Here is a 7,443-nt window from a genome sequence, read left to right on the forward strand (position 1 = left end):
GTTCACAACCTTTCAATCATTCATTCTTGAGACAGGCTTTTGTGACTCAGAGGAGGCCTGGGAGACAACAGCTTTTCTGAGGCAGGCGGAGGACATGGAGGGAGGGGTCTGTCCTGGGATGCCCTCATAAAGTCCTGCTCAGTTACAACATCAAACGGAAATTTTAAACTTTTTCTGAAAAATAAACTTAAGAATTAAGTGCCAAACAATAATATAAATGTAAAATAATTTAAAAATATTTAGGAGCCCTATCCCACTTATAGTTACTTTCCAAATATAAATTTTACTGGGTAACTTTGACTCCAGAAAATAAATTAGGCACATGAGAACGTAAAAGGACAAAGGTTAAAATTGTGCCATGTTAGGGGATAATTATAAAGTCACTGTTGCAAGTATGGAGGTAGCAGTGACTAAAACGATTAAATTTCTAACAAAGGTTACCCACCTCTTGGGGGACTTTTAACTGTATACACTTCTCTAACGTTTGAAATTTCGACAATGGACATACATTATGTAGGGAAAAATAATACAGTAATAATACAATACAATGAACATTGAGCCGTTTGCTTGATGATGTGTCCTTAAATTAATGTGGCTTATCTGAGCTATGTAAATATTGAATGACTGTTTAAGGAATTACTTTGAACACCGTAAGGTACTCTATGATTTTCTATTAAGGACTCGGCTATTCTTTACACTAAAGAGAAATTGTATTGAAAAATTAAATGGAAGAATGACATGATTCCTGTTTTCAGCAATATAATCCTCAAGGTCCTCTCTCACTCAGCACTCATCTTATATCCTTCTTCTCCCACACACATACAAATACAACTCTGAAATTTTCAGTAGGGAACTCTGATAGAGGGGAGAGTTCAATCATATAGCACATAGCAAAGCTTCTTTAAAATCTTTCTTTTCCCATTATTCCACTCTTTATGGAAGATATAATGTATTTCTTTTCTCTCTTCTAGAAAAATCCTTTTGGCTTTGCCAGTAAGTTTCCTGCCACTTACTTCCCTTACTTTACAAAAGTTTGTACAAAGTTCAAAATGTGCTTGCATAGCAGAATTAGCTAGACAAAAACACAACAAAACAGGACCAAGCCAAATCCACAGCCATTTATTATCACTCTAAACATGTCACTGAGGAAGCTCATTTTATCGTATCATATAATTTATAAATAATAATATAGCTGAAAGTAAGTTTCTTTTTCAGGTATAAGAACAAAGTGAAGCTTTCTCCTTCTTTATCCTAGTCCTATGTTGTAACTGCTATTTCTTTCCGAGTGATACTCATTTCACTCTTCATGGATAGGCAGAAGGTCACATACTAGTCCATCTGCAACACTTCTTTTTATGTGGGAAAATATTAAGCCACCAGCTGAGTCATTTACAGAAGAAGCATTTTTAACAGATACTGTGGAAAACTGAGACCCTAAATTTATAGGTCAGAGTTCTAGGAACTTGTTTAACTAAGAGATGATGTGTGCATAAGCCAGTCTTTAAAAAAAATTATTATTTTAAATTAAAGTATTAAATTTTAAATTGGCTGATGGTGAGGAGATACTTCAGCAACAGCTGTTAACCGGGGCAAGGAAGCTGCTTTGGAGAAAGTGGTAGTGAGTAGTGTTTTGGGATACAAGAGGAAAGGAAGCCATCTAGTTTCATGTTGGGCCAGGTGATCTGATATCCCAGGCACTATTACAATATTTTGCACAGTCCATAAAGCCAGAAATGAAAGAGAGAGAGAGAGTGCGGGAGAGAGAGAGAGAGAGAGAGAGAGAGAGAGAGAGAGAGAGAGAATATGTGTGTGTATGTGAGTAAGAGGAGTATTTTAGGTGCTTCAACTATCTTCCTCATTGCTACTCCAGCACAGCATTTGCATCCTTAGGTAATGAACATCAAGGGCATAACAAAAACAACATTGAACCATACCAGATGCAAAGTAAAAAATTCAACAATGATTAGTGGTTAGGTTAAGAGGGGAAGAATTTTTTACTTCTATGTAGACAGATGAATTGATGAAACAACATAATGTACATTACTGAAAAGTTATTATAGATGCTTTCTTGTCCTGATGGTTTAAGATATGGTTCCTATGATGAGATACAGCTCTCACTAGACTGTAAGCACAAGGAGGACGAGAACTAATTTACCATGTTTACCATGGAAACTAATTTATCATGGTAAATTAGTTTTCATTTACCATGTTACTACAATGTCTCCAGTGCCTGACATGCAACAAGCAACATAATAAACATTTGTTGGAAAAAAATAATGATGTGAGGGTACATCATAGATCCATACATCATCTCTGATCTGAAAGACCTTTTAATAACATGGTGATGATGATGTTAATGATAAATAATAGTTATGATTTTTTGAATTCCTTCTTTGTGCCAGGGACTGCACCATCAATTTACACATAATATTTCACATTTCATTTAATCCTAGGAAGTATGTATTATTATCACCATTTTGCAAATGAGAAACCTGAATTACAGAGATAGGACTAAACCCCACCCAAATCAGCCTACATCAGGATCTGATCTTTTTGCTGTATGTCTTTGAACAAACACATTCTATACCCACATTATGAACATAGAACTAAGTTAAGGACAACAGATTGAAGGTAGCATATACTCTTTGCTCTTAAGGAGGCAGTATAAGGTACATAACAACACTGGAGGCATTGCAAGGCCAATTTGCCAGATAATCGGTACAGTAGGTCAGTGCAACAATTTCAAAGAGGAAGAATTTGCTGTGTCCTGAAGAGTTCAGAAAGTGCTTCATGGGAGAAGGAAGCTTGGACAGGATGTTGAAATAAGAATAGAATTTAAACAGGGAGAAAATAATGGGAAGAATATGAACCAAGTTGAGAAGAAGGAACACACAATGTGTCTTTAGAAAACAATGAGGAGACTAATGTGGCTGGAGCAGACTTCTTTGGGGACAGTGCTCACTTAGAGAAGTGTTTGAAGATATAGTTGTTGGGACACCAGAAGTGGGTAGCACAAATACTCAGCTAAGAAGTTTGAAATTTATCCCATGATGACCCAAAATGTTTGAGATAGTATCTCATGGAAAACAATTATTTTGTTTTCATTAAAATTGTTTGCTCTCCATTAACATTTTGCTCTTCTTCCTCCCAGTCTTAGTTCCATGGAGGTATCTTATAAATGGGGATCATTTTCTACAAACAGTTTGAAATGGAATACATCAAAGTTATAATCGAGTCTGTATCCTGGCCAGAGAGGTGTCTCTTGCTGTTGCACCAAGGTGCGGGGGCTGAACTCTGGTGCTGGCAGGACATGGGTTCATAAGTAAACTACCCACGTGGCTTGAAGTTGTGTGCTTCTGTGAATGCTCTACAGTCATGGTTTTTGTGAATGTGTTCTTAGAATTGTCGGGCTCCTGAGCTGTATCATGGACTACTGCAGATAAGAGGTAGGGACAGTGAGAACCTGCTGTCCTTTTTCAACCACTGCAACTCCTCCCCTAAATGTTTGTTAAGTTAGAGTTATATCTACATTTTTATTTGAAAGATAAATTCTACTGATAAAATATGTTTGAAAATTCTACTCCTTAACAAGCACAGACCCAGTCCCATCATTGCAGCCTCTGGAGCAGGAGCTCTTTAGAGATAAACAATAGCATATTTAAGGTAAATTCTTTCAGTTTGTCAATTGGCTTAAAGGTTGCTTGTGATTTTTTGACATCTTAAATTTTTAAAATACTATGTTGTTAAATTTGATGTTTCCTTTGTGATTTCTTTCATAAGTTTTATTTGGAGAAAATGTTCTCATCATACAAGGGAACAGCTGCCTATATTTCTCCTAGGTTTTATGTGGTTTCTTCTTTTTCCTTCTAATTTCAATTTAGAAAATTTGGAAAATTTGAAATGTGATATGAGGATTTATCTAGTTAGTTATTTTATAAACAGCCATTTTACTAATTCCATTTATTGAATAATTTTTACATCACCATTAATGTAAATAATTCACACACAAAGGCTTTTTTATACAGTACCAATTATGTTTTATTACTTTTTGTCATTGCTTATTTTGTTCTGGGAGTATCTGCAGTATCTGGCCCTATGACTGACTCAGAAAATAACTAGCTGTTTCAATTTATCTTTTCTTTTCCCAGATGAATTTGAGTCATTTTAAAGTTTCTCAACCCTTATCTTCACCCCCATTAACAAATGCATCCCCCAAATTGTGTTTAGAGTGATGATGAATAATTTTGGCAGTCTCATATAAGTTAGATCATTGTGAGCAAAATCTAGAGCAGTATTTCTCAAAGGGTTTTCCCGGAGTACTTTTTCAGAGTTAGTAAATCAGCACCTCTGGAGGGGGACCCAGGAATCTAAATTTCAAGTAAGCTTTCCATGGTTGAGAGCATCTGGTGTGGAGACGCAGGTACACATGAAGAGGATCCCACACAGACTAGGCATGAAGTGATAAGGTCTAAATAAAAGTGGTGGTGATGATATAAAAAGGGACATGTATCTATTTCAAGGTAAGAGTTGATAGCATTTGTTTTGAGCATTTGAGTCTATTGAGTTTGAGTTGGGTGACTGTTAAAATGTAAAATGATATGCCACTGATAGAAGTAGTGAGTTGAGGAAGGATGTTTACCTTTTGGGGGAAGATGATTAATTCATTTGTAGACATGTCAAGTTTGATTAGATGTTAAGATTTCTAATCATTAAATAAGTTAAAATGTAGATTGACACATGTAATTTGTCTCAGACAAGAGAGGGCTCTGAGCAAAAGATGGATAGGGGTTAAAGCATGGGCTTTGGGAGTAGTGATGCATTCAGTTTTGCCACTTAAGGCTCCATGACCTGGAGCAGATTACCTAACTTCTCAAAGCCTCAGTTTTGATACATGCTCACAAATGGGAAGTGGATGCAATGATTGTCTACAGAGAGAAGATGATTGTGAAGAGAAAGTACAGTTAGAAAGAAAAAACTCTCTCTAGTCTCATATTTCTCTGTTCCATGACAGACTTGGTTGGGCTGTGATTTCCATTCTGTTTTGTTAGCAGCAGGACTCTTGCTTTAAATGGCATCTGTGGACAAAGTCCAGTATGTAAGTCCAGTGTGTAAAGCAAGCAATGCTCTGTCTAAAGTGGGACTGGAGGCATGAGACGTAAGCATTGATCTCTATTGGCCTGAGCAACCAGAGCCTCCAGACATCTGCTTAGAAGCTTGAATGCCAGGGTGTGGGACAGTTGTAGCTGGGAGAACTACACTCTCTCTGCCTACAGAGTAGCAAGCTAAACCCTAGTATATCTAAAACTACAGGAAAAACATGATGTTTGGTATGTTAAAGTACTGACTGAGTACTGACCTTGAAGAATACAAGGTTTGAAGTCACAGCTTTGTCTATGCATGAAAGTGTTGTCATCTACATCTACTTTACTGCAGTCTCCCAGCAGTCCAGAAATGAGTTCTCCTTAGAACATTTATATCTTTTTGGTTCTATCCCCTTCTTGATATTTGTGTTATTTAATTTAAAATTATTATTCTTAGTTTAACAGACACTTGATAATAAAGGTGCTAGAAGTAAATACAAGGAGGGCAGATGATTATAGATAAGCATGCAGGAAGTTCATGGGCATTTATCTTTTTATTTATTTCTGTATTAATTTTAACATCTTTATTGAGTATAATTGCTTTACAATGATGTGTTAGTTTCTGTTTATAACAAACTGAATCAGCTATACATATACATATATCCCAATATCCCCTCTCTCTTGCATTTCCCTCCCACCTTCCCTATCCCACCCCTCTAGGTGGTCACAAAGCACTGAGCTGATTTTCCTGTGCTATGTGGCTGCTTCCCACTAGCTAGCTATTCTACATTTGGTAGTGTATATATGTCCATGTCACTCTCTCACTTTGTCCGAGCTTAACCTTCCCCCTCCCGTGTCCGCAAGTCCATTCTCTACGTGTGCGCCTTTATTCCTGTCATGGCCCTAGGTCCTTCAGAAGCTTTTACTTTTTTGCACATTCCATATATATGTGTTAGCATACGGTATTTTTTTTTCTCTTTCTGACTTACTTCACTCTGTATGACAGACTCTAGGTCCATCCACCTCACTGCAAATAATTCAATTTCATTTCTTTTTATGGCTGAGTAATATTCAATTACATATATGTGCCACATCTTCTTTATCCATTCATCTGTCGATGGACACTTAGGTTGCTTCCATGTCCTGGCTATTGTAAATAGAGCTGCAATGAACAGTGGTACATGTCTCTTTTGGAATTATGGTTTTCACAGCCAAGTAGTGAGATTGCTGGGTTATATGGTAGTTCTGTTTTTAGTTTTTTAAGGACCTCCATACTGTTCTCTATAGTGGCTTTATCAATTTTCATTCCAACCAACAGTTAAAGAGGGTTCCCTTTTCTCCACACCCTCTCCAGCATTTATTGTTTATAGATTTTGTTTTGTTTTGGTTTGGGTATTTTTTGCGGTACGCGGGCCTCTCACTGTTGTGGCCTCTCCCGTTGCGGAGCACAGGCTCCGGACACGCAGGCTCAGCGGCCATGGCTCACGGGCCCAGCTGCTCCGCGGCATGTGGGATCTTCCCGGACCGGGGCACGAACCCGCATCCCCTGCATTGGCAGGCGGACTCTCAACCACAGCGCCACCAGGGATGCCCTGTTTATAGATTTTTTGATGATGGCCATTCTGACCTGTGTAAGGTGATACCTCTTTGTAGTTTTCATTTGCATTTCTCTAATGATTAGTGATGTTGAACATCCTTTCATGTGCTTGCTGGAAATCTGTGTATCTTCTTTGGAGAAATGTCTGCTTAGGTCTTCTGCCCATTTTTGGATTGCATTGTTTGTTTTTTTGATATTGAGCTGCATGAGCTGATTGATTTTGGAGATTAATCCTTTGTCAATTTCTTCATTTGCAAATATTTTCTCCCATTCTGAGGGTTGTTTTTTCATCTTGTTTATGGTTTCCTTTGCTGTGCAAAAGCTTTTAAGTTTCATTAGGTCCCATTTGTTTATTTTTGTTTTTATTTCCATTTCTCTAGGAGGTGGGTCAAAAAGGATCTTGCTGTGATTTATGTCATAGAGTGTTCTGCCTATGTTTTCCTCTAAGAGTTTGATGGTGTCTGGCCTTACGTATAGGTCTTTAATCCATTTTGAGTTTATTTTTGTGTATGGTGTTAGGGAGTGTTCTAAGTACATTCTTTCACATGTAGCTGTCCAGTTTTCCCAGCACCAATTATTGAAGAGGCTGTCTTTTCTCCACTGTATATTCTTGCCTCCTGTATCAAAAATAAGGTGACCATATGTGCGTGGGTTTATTCTGGGCTTTCTATCCTGTTCCATTGATCTATATTTCTGTTTTCCTGCCAATACCATACTGTTTTGATTAATGTAGCTTTGTAGTATAGTCTAAAGTCTGGGCGCCTC

The sequence above is a fragment of the Orcinus orca genome, chromosome 17 (assembly GCF_937001465.1).
Source record: "Orcinus orca chromosome 17, mOrcOrc1.1, whole genome shotgun sequence".
In the NCBI taxonomy this organism is placed as follows: Eukaryota; Metazoa; Chordata; class Mammalia; order Artiodactyla; family Delphinidae; genus Orcinus; species Orcinus orca.